Consider the following 24,399-nt stretch of genomic DNA (forward strand, 5'->3'; position numbering starts at 1 on the left):
GAAGGTAGCCTTAGAAGGGATATAACAAGTCTACGGCGCTGCAGGCTATCTGAACAACAACAATGGCAAAAGCAGCAGCCGCCGAAAAAACACAAAGGTACGTGAGGACGTAGGCAAGACAGAACCACCAAAGAGACACTATGTTCCGGGCTAGCCGACCTGAAATACACCGGAGAACAGAGGAGGCGAGAAGACATCGGGGGCCGTCGAGAACGAAGGAATGGGATGGGGAGCAAAAGAGTAACCGGCGCCGAAGACCAAAAGAGAGCAGCGGAAGTTGTTAACCCTGTTCTCAAAAAAAGTAAACGAAAGTTCCAGCAGGGCCGGGATTTCCGTCTACTCAACGCAAGCAGAGAGAAAAAATACTACAAGAATAACCTGATGTACCTCTGCATTGACCGCGGGCTCTGGAAAAAGCTGCCGGGACTGTTTGGAAAAGATGCAGCCCTTGGTCTCTGTCTGGCCTCTTCGAAGCTACGAAATAAAGTTAAAAGTTAAGTTCAGACAGACATACATCTTAGATGTATATAATATCAAGGGCCTACTCCTTAAAATCCTATTTTCATTGGTGAGTACGCGCAGTCCATCGCATTGCGTTAGTTTGCATTTTATACAACTGTATCGTTCTTGACCAAGGTAGGTCTTTGCGAGAAAATTCATTAGCTTTGGCGATATTTCCTCATACAAGGGCAATTTTAAGGTTAGTTATTTATATTTTAAGGGAGTAAAATTGTGAGATTTACTCAGACCAGCAAGAATATTAGATTCGTAACACAGGCTACCGGAAAAATTTTACGCATGGGAAAGGATTCCCAAAATGCAATTTGCAGGCATCTTCCGTAGCAGTGCCACTCATCTAAATGGGTTGTACGAACATTTTCCCTAGTAATCAACTCATAAATCTGTTGTTTTTATGCTGTGATATTTTTGAAGCGTTATAAACTGGGTCATTGGAAGCAAGTCGCTATAAAATGTAACTTAGTTTAGGCTTACGTACATTATTGATGCTCATCTATATGATGCTAAAAACATGTACATTATGAGTTTGAATATTTTTTGTTTTAAAAATATATCTTAGCCGTCAGATATTATTGGTATGTTGTTATTAAAACGTAAGCAATGAACTTTTCAACTTCGCGCTATACGTGATGAATTGTTTGATCGCAAGCTAAAACACACATATACATACAGGGCGGGGAATTCAAGTTGCTATTTTTGGCACTAGAATGAAGCTAATTTTTCTAGAGAAAAAAGCAATATACTTATTCTGGTGGAAAACAGTGCCTTTTTTAGAGCGAGGATCAGCTATTATGCAATGTATATGTGCCGAACGAATTTCCAACATCGATCATCTATATCACTGCCTGTTTTCATGGGGCTTTTGAAATAAAAGGCCTAAATAAGATTCACATGAGGCAAATCTGAAGATTCCCAATAAAGTCGAACTTAGAGAACTCGGAAAATCATCAAAAGGGTCATTCCTGATACACTTGAATTTTTATATTATACTTTATATTATAAAAGCTGACGGCAGTTTTGGAGGGCAGAGTACCAGTTGCCAATGGGCTTGCAAAGATTAAGTTCAACTGCATTCTATCAAACTTTTTGGCCATTTTAAACTGCTAGTTTTTGGGATTTCAGATCCGATCTCAACGAAAAAATGTAAGTACGCTTGAATTTTTCGCATTTAGCGTATTTCCTCGCCCTCCAATATAGCTTGACTCATGCTTACGATTGAAAAGAAATGTGTGCTTCAAAATGAGAAATATTTCTTTGAGAGGATTTAAGATCCCGGATATAAGATGTGTCTGCGGTGCATAGGGATAACATTGCACAATTGATCCAGAAGAACACTTCTGTCGTTAAAATATTTGTTCTTGTTTACATACGGTTTTAAAAACAAGTAATGAGAAAAATTTTGATTTGGACGCCAAGCGCTATACATATATATATATATATTTACTCAGCCCTCTACATATAGAACCTAGTTTATGCCCCGCCTATTTTGGAAGCTGCAGGCTATTCTTTTTATGTGGACAATAGCGACAAGGCAAATATTTCGAGCCTAAACAAGTCATTCGATCCACCTATACTTTGATAAGAACCCATAACCCTGTCACAATCGCGCCTCGTAGCATCTAGGCAGAGCAGATCAAGAACATTTAAATCAGGACAAGAAAAAATATGATTGGTCAGTTCTTTTGTCAGAAGAATAACTTAGTAAGTTAACTGTGTGCCATAAGAGCCTAAGCTTGTGCACCAGTTTCGGTTCCGTGAAACCTTGAATTAGCTAAAAGATAAATAGTCTTTATACGAAAAGGATTTGTAGTGAATTTTTAATTCAATCCACTTTAACTTGTAAGCAAACACGCTTGCAGCTCTTAATTATCAGCAAACTAATAAGAGTTCAATCTTCATTTGGACTTATAATTAATCAAAGCGTATATAATCTACGTAAGCTACGTATATAATCAATATCGGCCTATTGATCGACGATGTTGATTGAGACACCCACGAACGTAACGTAATGAACTCGATGTGGTAATAATGTCGTCCTATCATCATCATCATCTAGATTAAAACGAAGATCGCCCGGTGACACGGAACTGATCATGTGTTCTGACGCTTTCTGCAGATCAGGCCTGATAATTACTGAGAAACTATTAGAATACTGTATGCATATGTAATGTTAGATCACAACATCCAAATCAGCCGATCGAAAGAAAAAGAAAACTCCTAAATTGTATATATGTGCCCATCAATTCACTGATTTGGCCGATCAAGTACTGAAAAAGCGCAACACGTAACGCAACAGTTTATAGTGTATGAAATGAGAGCTCTGCTAATCTTTCTAGTCCGAATGAGGTTATTTCCATTAGAGCTCAGGTACGATTTGTGGAATACGACCTTTTTAACGTGCCGTATGTAAACAAAAGAAGCTGAATAGGGTGTGAATATACGTACTGGCTAGTCGGAAACGATATTGGATCAATATTTTTTTTCGCGCTTAAGAATAATGTTACCAAGCCAAATATGCGCGATTTTGAACGACGATCTTCTTCTATTTTTCTGGTAAGGTCATCATTTCGTCATCGGACAACAAAGCGATTATGACAAGTGGTCTTCACAGCCTTTCATCGAACCTATGTTAATGTAATTAGGGAAGTTTTGCTAATCGAATGGTGCAAGGTCCGAGCTATATAGTATTTCCCATTCAAGTTCTCTCATATTTACCGGATAGTTGAAGTTGTATGATACGGGGCAGGTGTCATGGTAAAAGACGACGCTTCTTCTGTTCACTGGTTCCAGTCGATTCAACAGCTCGTTGCAAACTTATTAGGTGTTGACGACAGAGGCTCGAATCAATCATCTTGCCCGGCATAATGCACAACTTCTTCCCAGTCCCGTTAAACGCATGGCATCGTCACGTTTTTCAGCGTCGGCCTGGGCTTTTATTTTTGCATGCGATCCATCACTCTTTTGTTGCGTTTCGTGCATGGGAACACAATCAAATAATTTTGCGTGTTGCAATCGTACATTTCACCGTTTTTCTAGTCAGCTTTTTTAAAATTGCTCAAAACTGCTTGCTGGTAGTTGTTTAGTCCCTTGACAATATCATGGCTGCTATTGTGTCGGTCTTGCTCAACTTTTGCGACTATTTCCTCAACTTTTTCCGTTGGTCAACCACTACGAGGAGCATTTTTCACCATAAAACTTCCAGAACGAAAGCCACAGAACCATCTTTAGGCTGTTTGATACAGCATAGCGTAGAGCATCGCCATAATCGCATTCGGTGTTGTCAGACATAGACGCACCAGTTGCTGTTTGTCAGATGTATGTGCTAAGACGCATCATGCGGAAACGACTACTACCATGGCTACCGTGCGCCACAGATCCCTTCGCCCGCTGTCGTTTGGTTTCCTCCTCTTCGCCGGATCGTGTTCGCATGATAACTGTAGGCACGATTCCGTTTTTACCATGACGAAAACCAACTGCTGCCAGGCGATTGTAGGCCAGCCCGACGCTCGGCATCACTTCAGCTATCCCTGACGTGTGGGTATACTCGTTGTGCGTCTGACAAACGAAGGTTTGCTCCCATTGTTCGGTTCCTTTTCTTCCCTACTTTATAGAAACGGGCTGACGGCTAATAAGCGTCTGCAATCATAGTCAGTGAGCGAGCCTTACCGAGAGTTCTATAGTGGGGACAGCAGCAACGACAATAGCAACTATAAAAACCGTTATAGCTTTCATATTCTGCGGAGCATTGGCTAAACTTGTTCCCGGGAGCTTCCTGCTGTACTATGAACTGCGTCGTAACGGCAGAAACAGAAACAGCAGTAGCTCTACATATTAGTTAGACCAACAGAAATTGACATCCCAATGTAGATTAGATAGAAACAATGTATATCTCTGTTACTGTTGCCACCAGCTACTCAGCATTAGAAAAGCGGGTAGAAATTTCTTCTGCGTAATCTCCATGCGTCATATTTAACGTCCGTTAGATGCTGTATGTGTTTATGGCTAAGTGGTGATTAGGACTGAACAAACTAATCCTGTTGTATATTTTATGTAGTATTATAAGGGCTTAATCACATTTCACACATCGTACATTTGCTTAACGCTTGCAAAAAAAAAACTGAAAAAATGCGTACTTTTCCCAATATTTTCTGCTACACTAACTAAATATAATATAATTTGGACAGGAGCTTCACATAAAACGTTCTAGGCCAGTACTAAACATTTGAAGCACAAAAAGCTATTTTCCAGTACACGCGATCACCGAAACATGAGCCCAAACCTCTCTCGTTCCACCTATTTTTCTATTGAGTTGTGTCTAGTTTCTTTCCCCTGAAAAAGGCTGCGCGTGTGGCCTTTACCCGTCCCTAGCCACATTTCCCTTCTCCCGTGCATGTGCGCTGGCGAGCAACCTATCGCTTAGCCGCCTATGAGAGGATATGTGCGTAAGGGCCCATCAATAGGCTCACAGCTTCGGGAGGCGTCCTGATTCGACTGACAGTTCCATCGGAAAAGACCCAGCCTCCTTGCGCCAAGATCGTCAGCCACAGCTTTAACAGCGACGTCCGAATCCCAACTTTCTCTCTCTCTTTCTCTCTCTCTCTCTCTCTCTCTCTCTCTCTCTCTGTCTTCATACCCAAGTTCTAACATGGTGCGTCCATGGAGTACAGCGATGGCTGATGGTAGAGATGGGCATGATAGCCTGTGCAATACTGTGACTAGGTGCTGGTACGTAGTAGCTGTTGTGTTATCTTATCATCGGCGCTCTGGTGGACGCTGCTGCCTACAGCAGTGAGAGGAACCGGTGGGTGAAGCGGGTTCCGCGTCCTGCGTCGTCGTCGTCGTCGTATAATATGCATGGTTGCTTGCTTGCTTGCCTTACTGCCGGCCAGCCCGCTCACTTACATGTCCGATTTCCGACTGTCCACTACCAATGATGCCAAGACGGCCTGAAATCTGATGAGAGACCGACTGTTTCCTACGCTGCTATATAAAAGCATGCAACGAGATAATAACGGCCGAATTAACTGGGCCTGTGGTTAGGGAGTGTGGCGAACAAGGAAATAGCATTTCGCCGTAGAAAATGTCCGCTTCGCCCGTTTTATTCCTATTAAGAACAGTGACATCTACAAAATGTTCCAGAAACGTCGCGTTTCCCCAGGCTGGGTATCGTAGGGGTAGTAACAGCAATAATACACTTGCGGCACCTCCTTAGTTGCATCTGAAGGTTGCCGAAGGAAAAATAAAACCAATGCATCATCAACGGAGGGCTTTACGCTAAGAAAACTAATGGAATGTAGTCTGGTTATATAAATTGTGATTTTTTAAACATGTGCTTTCGTTCGTCTCCAGTTTCAAAGAAATATGGTCTAAATGCAACGAATATATTGGAGTATCCTATATTGAGAAAAAGCGAAAGTCCTTGCGTTGTAAAGGTTCAGTATTACTTTTCTTCCTGTGGAAATCAAGGGCGTAACTTGGAAAAATTGCTGAGAAATTTGCACTATATTTCATAATTATACTAATGCTGGCTTGTTATTCCGGAGAGTTTAATTCATGATTGTTAAGACTTAAGTATGTCATAGTTTAATGCATATACAAAAGACTTTTTGTCATTTTTAGCGCGAGCGAGCTACCAAAAGCGTTTCACATTTGAGTAACACACACTCTCTAGAACAAAAACTGAACCTGTATACGCCTAAATAGCTCTTGTCATGCATATTGCACAAATGTTTAATTTACTGCTTTGCAATATAAATAACGTTATCAAGTACCAAGTTTCAAGCTACCTAGCAAATTCTACGACTTAAGTGCCTTGCGAGTCTATGTGCATATGTCATCTGTGTCCAAGCTTAATATCACTCTCTTACTTAAGTCTTCCTACAGGTTTTATCGGTCAGTGCCTAGGTATTGCAGCAACAGACTTTTCCTTTGCCGAACTCGCTTTGCTGAGTAAATGCCTCTCGGGAACTGCCAAGTCTTCCTATTGAAGTGCGGCTCACTCAGTCGAGTAGCCCACTCAGGTCTTCCATCTGTCTCCCTCTCTCTCTCTCTCTCTCTCTTTTAGTTACGGCTTCATTGCAGTGGGACATTCATTGTAGCAATGGGTGTCCCACACATTGCAGCTTACCCATCAAGCCACTGATCTCAAAGATATTCGCCTTTTTCATTTCTGCTTCGTCGCAATTTTACAGAAATTGGTTCAGCGGGCTTCGAAGTGGGCGATAGGTGGTTTGATCTTGCTAGGTTATGCCGTTAGTTACAATAGGTGGCCAGTCGGAGGTTTCTCTCAGTGAATTCAGCGCATAAACTATTTACAATTAGAGGATAATTTACGATAAGCCAATAACAAATACGCTCTATTGAAATACGCCAACTAAAATTCCAGCCGAACAATCGGGATGTGGTGCTTGTAGCAGCTCTAAAGCGACCATTTTTATCGATACTACTCTTCTTACTACCAGGCGAAATGATTATACCTTGCGTCTATAAACAAATCTATTGTACGTAATCACGATGCTAAATACGGACACTACACAACTAAATAAAGATATCTTTTGAAAAGGATTTTTTACACAAATTTTGTAAGAGGTTATCATCAAGCTAAAAAAAAGTCTTTGTTTTACCTGTTTAATACTTTGCAAACATAGTTTATTTTTGCCATTTGCTGTCCCTTTAAAGCCTGTGTAGTCTGCTGAAGCTGGCAATCCCAAGGATCTACTTGATAAAAATGAATAAACACAAAAAATACTCGACAAACAGATACCTATAGACACAAGCAAAGACCGGTAATTTATCCACCGCCTACGTGCTTCCTTGCTCGTTGTAATAATACCGTGTGCATGTCAACCGGTTATGAACGGCTGTGACGATTTTGCCAAACTTAAGCGCAAAATATCTAGGCCAGCTCTCCCTGCCGACGTTTTTCTGCAGAAACGGATATTCTCCATTGTTGCTCTGTGGCGCCAATCGACACTGTTTGTGCCCTCATTTCCGCGGGACGCACCAGCTAATAACAAGATCTGTTCCATTTTCATACCGCTTATATATTCCTTTTTCCGCGACATTTTATTGTCTAAGTATGGAAGCAGATGCCCCTATGTGTTACGTTCATTTGTCGGTCTATCGGCCTTTATGAAGTAGTTGTAAAAGAGACTTTCGATGAGCTCGAAACGAGCTCCTTGTTACTATCTAGCATTTACGAACACTCCTCAGACGCTAGCAGCCCTCAGTAGATACTAACACTAACACTGTGTACCACCGTTATAATATTTCGCCTCTCCTTCATTGGCTACATCCGTGAGGACGACAACAGCAGGTGTAAACGTAGCAGTGGCGGCACCTGCACTCCTATCGGCCTTTAGCCTTCTCCCTCTGACTCTACGCGTTCGTTAGGGACCAACATCCCGTGAGAGTATGGTAGGTTCCTCTCGCAACCTTCTTTTCTAGTTTCCACGGCAGCCGCCTTGCGTTAGACCTGCCGGAGTTTATGGTACGCCGAGTCCGCCCCCGTTTCAGGCGCTGCGGGCTCTCATTTTCCGCACTTACGATGGAAGCGGCTATATCTCATCTTGCAGTGCTCGAAACCACTCTCTCTAAACACGGAGCCCAGCCTAAATAACTCTGTATGTGTCTGCGTGGCAAACTAGTGCGATTGCATTTCTAGTCGTGTGCATTAGGAGGCTTGTATGAGCGCAGACATACAAAAGAGGGGTTCATACGATGGCGCTTTGCTCTCAAAAGCACGCGAAGAACTGCTGGTAGTCAAATGAATGACATGAAAAAGCCTTTTGAAGCCTTTCCCACGCATTCATACCATCACGGTCTAACTTCTCGCGCTTGCCGTTGGCCGCGATCTTGCATTGCATTTTGATCATAAATATTGTGCATATAGGTTGTTGCGGCGAGACAATTGTAACGATTTAGTAGAAGAAAAGGCTATACAAAAGCTACACAAAGCTGCCGTAATAGCCACCCTCCATGAATGGCTCTAAGTTTAGGCATAAACACGTTTCGGATAAGTACCACTTTACACTTTACTTTACTGTCTATGCAATAAAAGTACGTGAAACTTTTGTGAAAATTGATTAAGGTATAGATTGTTTTGGCCTATATACAACATTGTAGCTCGTCTTCGGAAGTACATATATCACAGTTTCCTTGATCAAAGAAAGCTGCATGACGTCGAAAATTACACTTTCCAATCAATTGTTGCGCGTCACAAAGGCCATGGTAACACCGGCGAGAGCTCCGATCAAACAAACGTCTCAGTAATAGCAAACGCGCATACAACAAAGACAATGCTGTTTTGGACCAATTAGCCACAAGCTATTCAATGTTTCAATATACACACACACAGAGAGCGATCCACCCGCGGCGTGACGCTCGATTCCCTTGCTTTGCGTATTCCTCATATATATTAAGTTTCTTTGTAACTGATTCAAGAGTAGCCTAAATTTTTATCTAGTATGCTAGACTGCAGGACAAAGCCGGATTGCGTGGGCAATTTATGCTGCTGGTGCAGATGGTGATATCGCTGATATTGGAAACAAATAGTGTAAAAACAACACGTCTAAATTAATACTAGATGGGGAACCGACGTTTATAGTTTGCAGCTTTACAGCTTAGCCGACAGACTTGATCGTTTTGTGGACCTGACTTGACTTAGGATGATAAGGACCAGTTGAATACTGAATCGTCCTAGTCAAAAGCCGTCCAATAGAAATGTATTTAATTTGTCAGTATAATAATTGACTAATCTGAATATAGGAATTCCAAACAAACACAAAAATACATACATAATTTTTTGACCAACTAAAAAATTCATTGTTATGTCGTTGGCAGTTTTCATATTTGAAATTTCAATAGTGAGCCAACACCCGTGCTGTATAGTCACAATCAGTTACCTCAAAATCCCAGAAACAAAGCAATGGATACCTCTTTTTCTCCATATATGTATATATGCATATATATATATATATATATATAGAGGGAGAGAGAGAGGCGCCTGTCGGTGGTAGGTTACCAAGTGCCAAGGCAAGGATTAGGTTAAACGGTCTTCGGAGTTCGTATACGTATTCAGCCATTTCTGGGATCAGAAATGAGCGCAAAATTAGTATAAGCAAGTCAATCTAAACGAACCTTACAGCGTTTATCTAGGACAGATTGCCTAATTTATCTAAAGGTTTCCCTGAGACTGTCCTCGAAATAAACAAGATTCTATTATTATGCACTGTTGGCATTAACCGGTACCAGTTGGCGATTCAAATTATGTCTGAAATCAATTTCTGCTTGCATCAATTCAAGATTCGAATGATGGTTAAAGCAAGGCTCACATTTTGTATTGGCGAGGATCAAAGCGATCATGTAAAAATTTAAACCCTCGTGACTTTCCTCGATCATGCATTTCTAACAAATCGTTTACACTTCGGTGACCGATGCGTGTACCGTTCCATTCTTTGCATATACATTACTTCAATGTAACCCCAACATAACGAAGGCCAAAATCAAGCGGGTTCCAAAATAACATTAATTCAATTCATATTTTAGGGAATAAAATGTACAGAGTGCTATAAATAATGACGAGTTCCCATTAACGCACTGCAACATCTCTCACTATTGCTTGCATCACCACTATTATTTCAGTTAGCGAGGAATGACATAGGAATAATACATTAACCCAGAGTTCATACACTAGCTCAGCTTCTGTCCAGTCATCCCTATCTATTTTCTACCAATGAACATTTCGTAACTACTCTGTTTAATCTCCATATTTAAAGTTTGACCACTTTATATGGGAATCAAGTTCTATCGACAAACTGCCTTGTTAGCCAAACTATCTATTATCGTGCTTTTTTTGCACGCGGTCGTCCGCTGTCGTTGTTGTGAATCGATGGATAGAGACACGAAATTCGTCCGCTGCGGCATGGCAATCGTCGTCGACCTATCTTACCGGATCACTCGATCTATGAGCATGTATCTACAGTATGTTTTTTTGTACGTCCATGTTTAAATAACTTTTTTATAGGGGCAAGGCGTTGTACAGTGTACGGTTCCGATGAGTCCCACGCCATCATCATCATCATCTCAGAAAATTTTCAGGCTTAATCAGCCCTCCGATTGAAGCTGTATTACGTATGTAGTCATACCAAATATGAGGGAGTTTACTCAAATCAAAAAGACATAATGTTCTTTAGTTATGTTCATTACTGAACTAAATACCACAATAACATACATTATTATACAAATAACAATCCGACTCCGATAAGTGCTTACAAAGCATTAAGAGTATACCTCATACACGCAAGTCACCTATTTCTATGGAGATGATTAAATCGTTGACATTTTATAATCGATATAGTCCGGCATACCGAATTTTTACTTTGTGGTGACGATGAATTTTCATAATCGAACTGTGGTACTAAATTTGACAGACTACCGCTAAATTCGGCGTGCGTACATATTCTTGGCCTTGGAATAGAGGCCAGCTGCATCGGACAGCGAAGTAATAACGCTGAAATAACATGTTTTTTGCTAAAAATACGATGTTATGCGTAAATGTATTCGCTCATTAAAGATGGAGTGTGCGTTAACGAGGATCGCATACTTACACCTGTGCTCGTCAAAACAATGCTCACTGTACGATGTATGCGATGCCTGTGCACGCCCTCTTTATCCAAATTCATTTCTATTGAAATATAGGTAGGTACGCGGATACGTAGCTCATGTGCAAAAATACGTTAATTAGGCCCATGTACAATAATAAATATGTCTAATTTATATTATATAGATGCTTTTAGTATGATATTTCGCGAAAGTAACGTAACGCCCTTGAGTTGAGATAACGAGACGGCGGGAAGCTAATCTATGACCTTAGAGTCGACGTTTGTTCTTGCCATCGATACGATTTGGTCGTTTCTATTTTCAGAGTATATATTGCAAGCAACAGATTTACGTTCAAAGAAGTACGATAAGGCTTGCAAGCTATCGTAATAATGCACACACTCAATCGATGACAGACAGATACATAATATCATTACTTAAAAAAAACTAAAAGACTAAAAGTGAAACCATTCAAACAATTCATTGTTTCCGCGCATTCGTACAATTGGCCATGAGGACTCAATACGGGACGTTCATAAATTCGATCGCATAAATTTGCTCCTTTATGGACTAACTCGGTCAAAAATGCATTTCCGAGTCTGTCAAATCCATGATCTCGTCGCAGACGGTAGCTTTAGAAGTTACTCTGTGTGAAGCAACTGCTCTCTTGCCTTCTCTATTTTAATGCATCGCTGTTAAATACACAAAATGGCCTTGATAACTTTTTTCGGGTTCACTACTGTTTACCGCCTCGATTAGGTATTGCTACAGGAAGTACGCTACTGCAGTCTCTATAATCTCCCTTCTAATTTGTGCTTTTTCATCGTCCGACTCCGTCTGCCGTCCCTCATGACCTCTGTACTCCCTGAGGCTTGCCCCCCTTCCCGCTGGAGCTTGGAAAATCCTACAAACCAGTATCGGAACTAGCCGTTAACAAAAAACAAAAGGCATCTCATAAATTTTGCTTGGCAATGATAACAAGTAGCCGCTTATAATATGCTAGTCTTGTTTAGACGCTTCTATTTTTTCCCAGTCGTCTAAGCCAGAGTGACCATGGTATACTAGTAGCCGTCAAACGAGCACAACACAGATAGAACAGGGTGCAGCATCAACAAGAGAAGTGGTGACATCCAAAAAAGAAATATATCCTCTCAAACAGACGCATTATTTCTTCACTAACATGACAAGATTAGATACAGATTGGCTGCTTCTGACCATTGCGACTTGTTTCTCGCTACCTACAATGGATCGGACAACCGAGTACTCCAGGGCCGCGCAGGTCACCACGAGAAGATAAACCTAGTACCAACTAAAACCTTCGTTTTGGATACATCGTATAGCGGATGTAAGCTTCCCATATATTCACAATAACTTCGCTTCCCTGCGTGTAGAGAAATTATGTAATGGCCAACGCTTCATGCCTCCCTCGCAGCCAGTAACGGTAGTACAATATAGCAGAGTTACGCAGTATAAAGTATATATGAGGTCACCAACTGTTGAATCGGCACCGTCAACAATTGCACGAACTGCCGTATAGAAGCAGCAGTATGGCCACGAAGAGGCAATCGCGCCGTAGAACAATTACGTTAGAAATTGAAAAACTCAATTTGATCTCGTGACCCAAGTTAAATTCCCATGGGTTGACCGAATGGCCGTCTACTGATTTAATGCTGGCTGACTTAAAGCAAACCGAGTCGCCGCTGCTGCTGATCGTGACGTTGGTGGTTCGTTCTTCTATTTAGCTTTTCTCAGGCTCCTCAGTCAACAGCCAAAAGCTATGCCTGCAGCATTAACGGAGCCGCCAACGATGTTTCTCACGAGCTGCTATCCTTTTCCCCATTTTAAATTCCGTCCTCTTACAGAAATGTTCGTCTACCCGCTTTTGGCTTCTGCGGCTGTCCCGATCGTTTTTAACTGTTGCGCTTGGTGTGCAGTTACAGCTGAGGTGTTCGAGAGGAGAAGCTGTCGTCTGCGTGGGACCATTGCTTCGTGGACCGCCAGACCACTTGTCAGACAATTCTGGCCGTTGTCCTTGTTCCTGACGCTATCGCCCGCGTCATCAATGTTGCCCCTTAGACTAGGTAATTGCAGCGAGGTTGTCTTTTTAGTCCTGCTCCGCTGCTTTCGTTCCAACGTCACGGCGGCATCATATAGACTGATCACAGTCGATTTTTGGTCAGAAGTCTTTTGACCATTACACTGCGTTTTGCGTTGGTCGGTCAAATAGGCCAGCTAAAAAAGGCCAGGCGGGCCGGAGAACGAACAGGCAGGACAAAGAGCGAATCAATGTTACAACAATGGCGGTCTTAGTGGCCATGGTGGCTGGTGTTCGGTTTCCGTTTTGAAAAGGGCAAAGCGGAAGCAGATCGAAAGCAGTCCTCTAGTAAAGTGAATGATGACGCGCTTATAGACGTGACTGGGAATCCTGATCCTTTTGCTGATCCTCTACCACTGGACTCATAAATCCAGCCTGACGACCAAGGCCGGTACGCTGCCTGCGTCAATATTTTGCTGCTGCTGCTGCTACCACGAATGCGACTACCGCAGATGCCTTTTCGTCATACCATGGCCTATAGCCAGTACCTAGACTTCCGGCACAGCCAATTTCGTAGTTTCATTCTTTGTTCTCTTCCACCCTTGATTTCTTCTTCATCATCCCCCTCACCTAACTTATTCTCCTAGGAAGGTCCACCTCGCAACAGGCCCGTCTTGGCTTCGTGAAATGGTCCGACAGCCTTAGGAGCAAGCAGGGGTGCGGTTAGACGCAAAAGAAATCGAAATGAACAAGAAAAAGAATTCAGAGGGACCGAAGAGGAGGCGTTAACAAACAAGTTAATTCAGATTCAGGGTGACCGTACCTTCGTCTGAAAAATCGCTTATATTTTTGCGCGACCGAGATTCACCAAGCAAACGTCCTGCATTGTCAATTGCTGTATAAGAATCTTTCGAAATCTTTCGCAAAGAGCCTGGGCCACCAGATTCGTCGGATGAGACCAGTTTATGGGTCTAGCCAATTCGTTAGCAGCTAATTTCGAGCCTTACATAAGAGATACAAAATTAGATTTTTGCAAAGAAATTGATTTTTCTTAGGTAGAGAGTCGTATTCTATATTACATGATTGGCTCTAGATAAGAACTGAAGTTTTCTGAAATGTATGGGTGTCTTAACTTCTCTGGCAGTATAATATTTGCAATAGAGAAACTTTGGAATGACGGGCCAACAATAACAGCTTAGTATAAATGGAATCAAGAGGCAATTGGAATAAGTGTATAAATAATCTCCTTTAAAGCTATGAGATAACTGAAATTTTATAGTACAAGATAATTGGATCCCTTAAACAGAATAATGGAATAACACAGCACAGTAACGGAATAACTCGGACCACGAAGTAAAATTACTGGAAAAAGGTGATGAGAGAAGTGCAACGAAGAAACTAATGGAACAGCAGCTAAGACAGCCAACAATGTAACAGGACGAATTCGAGTTTGAAACTGACTTCAAAGCAAACAGGGTTAAATTCGCTCTGAGCTACTTGGAATAACCCCTGGATACGTTGTAAGCTACGTTCGAATCAGGGCATAGATACATTTTGTTTCGCGTCAATGGCCAGCCATCTGATGAAATGCCTAACGATGATGCCGGATGTAAAAAACAAGAGATAGGGTTACTATTGAGGTTGAGGCAAGTAACAGGATAATGTTGGATAACGTCTTGTACGTTATGGATCATATGCAGACAAAGAGTGAACAAGCCTCAGGTGTTATTTGAAAAACAAACCGCTTATATATATATATATATATGTGAACCTCGACAGTCTTAGAACAGCAGAGTTCTGTTAATAGTGATGCTATTGATCCTGGAGTTGTAGCATTGCGTTGAATCATCGCTCACAAGTGCCGCTCGCGTTGTGTGTAGCCATGCTTGTTCAAAGCTTTAAAGGGGTCACTGAGGACAATTCCACTATTTGTCTTCTGTGAGCGACCCCTTTTATCTCCCCCGGACCAGCAGATCGAATTAAATTAGACGACCAGCGATGTGTGTAAACCGAAAAGAAAACGGGGAAGTTTACGAGAACAAGGAGAAGCGCACAATATATCGCTGAACCGTACCCGATTACATCAACTCCAGTTTCAAACAGAAACTGCTGGCCTCCCGTCGCCGCCTCTCCCACCTCTTACCCAGAGGTGAAGTCGCCGTCAGTAGAAGGCAATAAAGGAAAAATGGTTCCATTTAATTTAAGCTTGCCTCACTCCGATCCCAGAACCTTCCAACACTATCCCTGTTCGGCCTTTCCGTCCGAAGCATTTCAATAAGCGCCAACAATTTGGTCCGTCATACGACGCAGCTTGTGCAGTACTGGCATCTTCGAACGAGGCATCAGATCAGGAATTCGTCTGCGGACGAAATGGACAAAAGGGTCTGGTGATCAGGAAATGCGTTGCGGTCACGATTCTATTGGCAACCCAACACAGAGGTAGATATCAGAAGCATATAAGTGATCTTTGAGTTTTTGCTACCGATACCGTTAGGTCTGTCTATATGTGACTTTCCTGTATATCGACGGTGGGTCTTTTTACTGCAAAAAGGTCCGACTGCCCAGTGCAAAAATGATGCGGAACGAAAAACTGGTTTTACCAGACGTATTTACTTGAACCGAGCAACCACTGGAAATGGACATTCGGTGAAGAGAAACCGCGGCCACAAACTACGCTTATCCGCCGTGATTTACCGCTGTTTACGAGAGTTCTAATTGTCTTTCAAAAGTGGATTCCTGTCACACCCATACGCACTTCCTTAGCAGAACCTGACAGACGATAAAACTGAACGCTTAAAAAGCACTATAAAAGATGGAGCAAAAAGGTCCGGTGATAAGGGTGGGTATAGCGCAGGCAACAGGCTACATATAGCAAATTTGCTAAACAATAAAGCAGCTTGAAAGCACTTGTACATAATTAAAGCGTAGCAATTTCATTCGAAATGATGCTATTATAATAGCTACAAAAAGTATTATATCTGAAGTCTGGTAAAAAAGAGATATAATAGTTTAAATTTCTCCGTAAATATCTTCAATGCATCCAAATCGTCTGCGCTGTCGTGAAGATAGTTATCGTTTTCCAACTTAAGAAGGATGTCAGCTTAGACTATATGTGTTAAAAAAACTATAGACAGTTGCCAGTAATTTAATTTGGTCGTCTTTCTTTGGTGGATTAATAGTAGGATTCTTCTTTCGATTATCCTCTACCAGAATATTAGCTCAGCGTCATTCCAGATCTATCCATATTAGCTCGGCGAAAAAGCTCTACGGCTTCATCTTAAAATAAATAAATATACGGCAGTATAAAAAGTTCGCTTTGTTGATTAATTCGATCTTCCGATAAAACGCAAAGAACGTTTTTTTTTCTTGTTTTCAGTATATGAATTTCTAAAAACATTCATGTAATATGTATCAATATACCTAAATCGACCCAGAATAAAACAAAAATACGTTTCCAATGGTCAGGCCCAAGCCATATAACCCGTCAAGTACGCCAAAATAGCAGTCGCTGATTTCGCAGTAATAACTGAAATTTAGACCTTAAAAGCAGCATTTATTTATTTGTTTATATAGTAGTATCTATTATTATGCACTGTATTATCATCAGATGGCATGCGCCAGGATACAAGGCAGTGGATGAGTACAAAAGTGATTCTGAAGCATTTTTTTTTCTATAAAATATCCATAGAAATTACGTCTATCCATTACATATAACAAACGTCATGAACAATTTGTAAAGTTCTTCGCAAAAGTCTAATATACTATTCAAACGATTCTTAAAATCAAACACATCAAACAGAGTCCTATATATCCCTTGAATCACACCCTTATTGGCTTATGCTTCCGCTGCGCATTTCTCAATCTATGACGAGCTTTTTCGAGAAGGGAAACTCAAATCTCGACCTATGCAGTAGTGGCGGCAGCAAGACGAGCTGCAATAGGGGGTGGAAGCCATCTTCCTGCAGCTCGAACTGCGTAATCCTTGCGACTCAACTTCGATAATTCCAACTTCATCCGGACTAGATTTTGTTGCCCGAAGGCAGTCCGTCTAAGTGGGCGATAGCGGAAAATTGACCTTGCGGGTCCTATCGCTGTTCAAGCGGTCCGTGCCTTTGTGTGCATGTGTGTACAGAGAGCCTCAATTGCTTCTTTCTCTATCGTTGCTTGCCTTCGCGGGAATAACAACGACTCCATCGAAGATAATTGTCTGGAAATTCGACGCACATAGCAGGGGCATCATCTGATCTTATTTGATATGCTTCGCTTGCATCCCGATAAAGTAAACATCGACTTAATTTTAGCTTAGCCTTAGATAGCCTTAGATAGTATATCTGAGCCAACCCAGGTTGGCTCAGATATAAGGCCTAAGCGATAAAGCGGAAAAAAACAAATAGTGTTGACTTTCTTAACATCGTGAAACGATAAAAGGCAAGCAAGGAGCGATTATGTTCAATTCATTGCAATCAACAATTTGTTGCTAGGTGCAAAAATCAAAGGAATTCACATCATCTCCATAACCGGACAGAGAAAAATATAGTCTACGGGGTAACACGCAATGTCGTTCTGTCTACTCTGCATGTTGTTCTAGCCACACGCATTCTCTATTGGCAGGTCTATATTTATTTGCCATAAGCTTCCTATTATGTACCCACTCCGCCGTAAACCTTAAGATAACCATGTTGGCAATAAACTTCAGGAACATGACTACGCCAGCCGATACGAACAAGCAAATGACAAAACCTTTACTCCGTAAACTTATATGCGCTTTTGTGCTAACGAGAATCTGTGTACTTCTTATAACAGGTAAAAACAATTACAGACTGATGAAAATAAAAATGATTTGCAGGATAATATAATTCGCCATATTTCAATTACGGCTCAACCAACCCGCAAGCCCATATATAGGCGTGTCGCTGTTGATACAGTTCCCAGATATATATATATATATATATATATATATATACATATATATGCACAAAAGGTAGCACATCTGATTAACGTCAATTAGCCAAAAAAAACAGAAAGTAGCACTTTGATCAATCATCGCCGCGTTTCATATACGACCAGTATACCGGTTCTTCGCCAAACACGGACCTACAGAGCCGTGACCGCTGCCACTACGAGCAGTACTATTATAATGACTATTAATTATAATTATTCAAGGTTTTATAGGACATAGTAATTATAAAAGTAAGAATAGTTTCAGCATTTGATAGATACACGTGATCTTGTCTGCTTTCGTTAGTATTAGAATCCGTTCGTATAGGTCTATTATGTTGCTGCCTTCGCATGCGTATATTGATTGCCGATGGTATCGAGATAATAGCGCGTAACATCAAATACATACACTCTGTGCCACCGGAAGATAGTTGGGGTAATCGCTTTATGTAGCGTATGACAGGGTTCCCAGCGGGACTTCATTACAGGTAATGTAACATTTCTATTCGGCTTTGCCTCTGTACCTTACCGATGATGCGATATTTTCATTACTGCTACTCGATAGAATTTGTTTCTTATTGTGTTTGCTGCTGTTGGTGATGGCATCGACGATGACGCCGTCTCTTTCTCATTTTACATATATCAAAATAGTCTAGCTCAAGTTTATGTTGACAACCATCGATTATCTACGTATGAATGAAACGCCAGTAAATTTATTGGAGCGTGAATTTTTCTCAGAGCATCTGCCGTTGCGCAAAGTAGCGCGCTAGCGATTCGAGTCTCTGACATGGGGCTCGCCAATGAAGCAACAATAGTTCACATTGTTCGCAAGGGTATTTTGAGGTACGCCATAGTCGGTACCTGGTTCTTGTACAGCGACTTCATCCAGATAAACACGCGGACGCGTGACCTATTCCGCGCAACTGCAGAAATATAAAAACAGCCTGTCTATATGCTATTTCTACTTTGCATACATGCAAAATGTGATCATCATGACACTCTGGTTGGCTTCATCGAAAATGAAGATGCAGGTGAGTATTTAAAGGCTAGTCATTCAGACTGTCATTTGGCCTAATTCTATTCTGGTCTTATATTTGCGTGAATTTTATGAGCGAATCAGAGCATAGTCTTAGCATTAACTACGATAAACGTTTCCACGAACTTTACAAGACCGATTCGTCATCGTCGAAAGACATGTTGACTCATTCACGCCCCCTAGTGATGAGTGGCATGCGTTTATGGCAATTAGGTGTTTTAAATCTAAACAAAAAAAAGGCAAATCGATAAAGAGTTTATCTCCGAAGATCGAATAAGGTCACGTTGGTTGCAGTCAGTTTCACAAGAGGGGTTTGGCTAGTTATAGCTCAGTGTACTTAAGCGTAGACTGTAATTGTCTAAAGCGGTAGATTGCCAAAGCTTTTGGCTAAGTCAAGGAGCAGTTTTGGTAAAAAGATTCGATCGTCGTTTTAGCAGTACAAAGAATGGCAAAAACCTTCAGCAAACCAAAACTACTCTTCTTTTAGCGCTTCTTTTTCGTTGTCCTCTTCGTTGCTTTTTTAGTATGCTATTTACAATGACTCAACTCAAAGTGGTTGGTCTGCTCCCGCCGTTGCTTGCCTTTAAGCAAACCCGATATCAGTTTTTATTTAGCCTATTATTTCAGGCCTTCTCATCCTCTGGTCTTTCTTGTCTGTTCTAAAGCTTTCGCCACGCATCGACTCTCTAGCTGGCGGATCGGCCGCCCGGTTTCACGACTACGAACAAGCCCCCCTCCGTTCCATAGAGAGACACACACAAACAGACAGACAGACAGATGTTCTTCACTGCTAGGGTATTGTTAGCCGTTAGTTAACAAGCCAGCTGGCTGGCGCCAGCTGTTAGGGGCCATGGTCTGCGAGCAGACCACAAACAGCTGCACCGGTCGTCGAAGCCGACTCGAGATCTTAAATACAGTCTTTAGCCCCTGCAACAGTAGTAATAGCCGAGGAAAAGCAAACTTGAGAAAACGAGGTTGGTTTGTACTGGATTCGACGGGTTGTTGCGAGACAGACATGATGGCAGCCGCTTGGGCAGCGGCGCTGTCATTCAAGCTCGTGACGGCAGTATTGGGAAACACGCGTTCGGACAAGCTTACTCCTGCTGTGGGCCTACACCTAAGGGTACCAGAAACATAGTAACGTACCGCATGGTTGGCAATGTTCAGACACACGCAGAATGCTGAAAAGCAGTAGTTGGCTGCACAGCTTTGCCGACTTTGCAGTAGCCGGTGAAGCTATAGCATGGAACTACTTGTAAAAGCATACGAGATAAAGAAACGTCAAGCACAAAAAGAGCTATAATTTAGCTGCAAAATATGACCACTTGCTAACCCCTCTATTCTATCCTTCCCCTCTACATCCGAAGTCTTAACCCATTTTATCCGTTCAGCACTTTGGGTAGAAACGCCAAGAGTAGCAGCCCTGTAAAGGGGCATACGTTCCTGGACTTCTACTACTTGCTTTTCTCTGCAACATTATAATGTTAGTATATTACGTTTGCTGTTTTACTTTAGGTTTTTTTGTTTTCTTTTATTTCCTTTCTTCCGCCTAAACCTTCAGCCTGCCAAAGCCGTTTCTGCTCTTAGTCTCTGCTTTCTAAATCGTGTGCCACCGTCCGGTTCGTCGGCTCCGTTTGCGCTATTTCGAAATTTATCCCAGGAGTTCCCCGATCTTGATCAAATTTTTTCGAACTTTCCTCACTCGCGACATCCGCCTGGCGGCGCCACTATTCCATCTCTCCCTTCTAGCTTCCTTGTGCTTTTCTACGTTGTTCTTCACAGAACTGAATTGTACAGTATATTTCCCCGCCCGCGCTCTTTCGATCTCGCTATATTCAACTCCGCCTTATCCGCAAGGCTTCAAGTAGAACCCGATTGCACTTTGTATCATTGTCTTTCTGCGGATATATTGTTGGTTGGACGGACCCGCGCAAGCCGGCCAAGCGATTGAAAACGATCCAGTATTTAACTTAATCGTCTACTGCAGAAGATATAGTAATTGGAAGCCTTAGATTTTTGGAGATTTCAGTAGAAGACAAACAGAAGATCAGCTAACCGTAAGTAGTGATAAATATACTAACTATCGTGATGAATTGGTAGGTTTAGGGTTTTTCAACTAATATAAAGTTCTGGTAGGCGGTGTACTGTAGACTAGAGAATGACGATCGGTAAACAATAATTGTCTCAAGTAATTCGATGTGGACTTTGCTATTATGAAATCGTGTTTTCATAGCCACTAGAAACGTTATAATTAAAATTTGTAAATAACCCAGGTAATTGTTTTGAGTCACCGATCATACAATTCATTGTGTGAGTCAATTTGGCGTCGTTATTCCGTATATATATATATATAGCTAGGATTTTATAACTTCGCAAAATGCTACCATAAAAAAGGAAAAAATTATTATATAACGTTAGCATTTCTTAGAGTGTTTTCGTCGTCTTCTACATACAGAAGTATTCGTGCGAGAATCGAAGAAGCTGAGAAGCGAAGAAGAGAACGGCATTATAAGCAAAAACATAGAAGTTATAAGTTAAACAAAGACAGATTTACAAATTGACATTTTCCGATAGTGATCGTCATTTTGTTAGTTCAGATATACTCAAAAAAATATTAGATTCGATTTTTGTAGTGATTATTAGCATACCAACTACCAATACGAACGTATTGTCACTTACACACCATGCGCTTTACCTGGCCTAACTTTTTAACTTGTTCAACTTGATCTGCCCAGCACCACATAAGGTTGTTGACACATATTCTTGGGTTATCCTGTTCGTGTCTATAATATAAACACAGCGTCATCAGCGAACTACAACCACGGCACCCGGTCTTCGCGCCCCAATCGCACGATCCCTCCTCTTTAAACTGTTCGCAGTATCCGAGCGAGCCCCAAAGGTTCCGGCTCCGATGACTCATTTGTGCGACGGCTCCCGTAGCACTTCCTACTGCTCAACCTTATCTATGGCAATATACATAGACATCGTGTACAGCAAGGGCTTACTGGAAACCACACGGTGTATACACTGTGCTGTAGCTATGTCCATTGTATGTTGTACTGCAGAGCCCTCTGTCGCATAGCCCATATCACAAGGGCCGTACAAAAGAGTCGGTATACAGTCACCTGTACGTGTGGTGCTTGTAGCATCTGTACGAAAACTGCGTGCAAGCCAAGGACAAGAGGGCTCCAGAGCCGCTGCTGATGTCTGTGGCTGTTCTTGATGTTGTGTTGGATACGTCATTGTATTCATCGGTATCCACCCGCGAAATGGCGGCCGAGTGACTTTTGAGGCCGTATATACGAAAACGCTATTCCCAGTTTTTATGTTACTTCATTTGCGACAGCCGACGCAACTCGGTTGTCGTGTTACAACGACGGCGGCAACGGGCGACGACGTCAATGACTGTCGTGGCCTGGAAAAGATGGCACGGTTGCCAAGGAGAAACGATGCCAGGGAAGTCCGATAGGATAGAGATGCAGCCGTTAAAGAAAAACGGTGACAGGTCTGGGTAAGCGAAGGCCAGTGTCACAGGAATTGTCTAGCTACTCTAATGAGAAAGGGAGCAGAGGGGGAACGGAAGCAGCGTAATCGGTCGATAGATACTTGCTTGGAGCTGCCAGTCAGTCGGCGACTCATTGTTATCACAGTGTATAACAGCGGCAGCAGCAGCTATTGCAGTGATGTCGGCCAACTACTATCAGGGAAAGTCGGACAGCCATGGTGACGACAGTGAGCTACGGACTTCCGTGGATCATAGGGCAGCACCGACATTTAACGTTGCCTGCTGTTAACGGTACACGCGATGATGGTGAAGGCCGTTGCACGCTCACTCGTAGCTTCCTCTCCTTTATTTCTACATATATATATTATTAAGTGGATATAACTATTGTGTAGTATTCCGCGGATTTTGTCACATAGATCATTACAAAGGTTGCGCGAGTGTGGCATCCTTTGACACCTGCATAGCCCATCATAGGCAGTTGATAATACCAAATTTAGTATTATGAAATATATTAATTTCTGTAATATTTCGAGTTTAACAGCGGTCTCAAATATGGGCGTACACTACATATTCTTTGTTCATATAATAACGCTGTATTAAATTTATCTTTTCGCAATAGAGCTAATGTGGTCGTTCGCGCACTTTTTGCCAACTGATAGTGGCTTGTGCTTACGTTTGTATCGTTTACTTATTTGTATGTTATCGTATTAGATACTTTCTCTAATGGGGCAGAGCCCGTGTTCATAAGGGCATTCTAAATCTGACTCGTCCATCCAGGAGCTTCTTGTAACTTCCAGACGTATGCAATAACCCATCGCGATGAGAGCGTTATCGCTGTTTCATTATAAACGTATGCTCTTTAGTCGAGACCTTTTCGAAATTCAGTGAATAGCGACACGCCGGGACGTTCGAAATTGCCGCTCTGAAATTTTTCCGTTGTCAAACGTGAGCCAATTGCGGTAGTGTGCTAATATATCTACAATCTTTTGTTTTAGAAAGACCACTATCACAACGGAGGTCTATTATACATAACATATATACATAAAACCCACATTACGGTATATATGTCTTTCTGATATCATAAGCAAGGATGTTTAATAGTACTAGCAAAGTTATCGTATGGCTGCCTCCGTCAAACATGAACAGACCAAACGTTTTACCCAGCTTCAATTTCAAGGAATATATTACAATTGGAGTCGTAACAAAAAAAAAAAACGAAAATCTGAGGGGTTCATATATGCGTATATATAATGGCATTCAGCGGCTATGAACCACATCAGAAATGTGTCTATTGGTTTAAAATTTAGAACGTCACAGTTGTACGGGTTGGCGCCACTTCGCTTGTTTGTCACCCTGACATATCACATCGCTTCATGGTACTTCACGCCGATTGAAGTACCTTACCAGTTGCGCAGGTCCAAGTTGGTTTCTGCTATCACAAACGATAGCTGCACGCAGTACGAATTACATCACTCGACCGTACTCCTGCTGCGGATCGAAAGCCTTTTATTGAACCTACACTCAACGTTGCTGCGCCATGGCGTCAGCACCCTCAGCTGCTACGTTCAGTTCTTGACATCATGCAATGTGAGAACGGCCTTCACCTCATCGACCCCCACAAAATCGAACATCTCCCTCCTCCCGACCCCGGTACATAGAAGAGATATATCGCAGATTGCTGACCGGTACACCGTCAATAATAATAGCAGCGTTGACCACGTAGGAAGTGATCTGCGTATTGCTATTCATCGTATAAGGATGTATAAG

At 41.9% G+C, this 24,399-nt stretch overlaps 1 protein-coding gene across 5 annotated transcripts in view; it reads right to left on the minus strand.

Annotated features, from left to right (window-relative positions):
* Positions 1 to 24,399, minus strand: part of LOC111249096 (uncharacterized) — a 110,068-nt gene that overhangs the window by 30,410 nt on the left and 55,259 nt on the right. Inside the window, exon 1 of one of the 5 annotated variants that reach the window (XM_022802476.2) lies at positions 3,235 to 4,492. The exons of the other annotated variants lie outside the window; for them this stretch is intronic. The gene's annotated coding sequence lies outside the window, so the exon portion shown is untranslated. Of the gene's footprint in view, positions 1 to 3,234; positions 4,493 to 24,399 lie in introns of those variants that run through there. 5 annotated transcript variants of the gene reach the window in all.

The sequence above is a fragment of the Varroa destructor genome, unplaced genomic scaffold (assembly GCF_002443255.2).
Source record: "Varroa destructor unplaced genomic scaffold, Vdes_3.0 BEIS01000001.1, whole genome shotgun sequence".
Lineage (NCBI taxonomy): Eukaryota > Metazoa > Arthropoda > Arachnida > Mesostigmata > Varroidae > Varroa > Varroa destructor.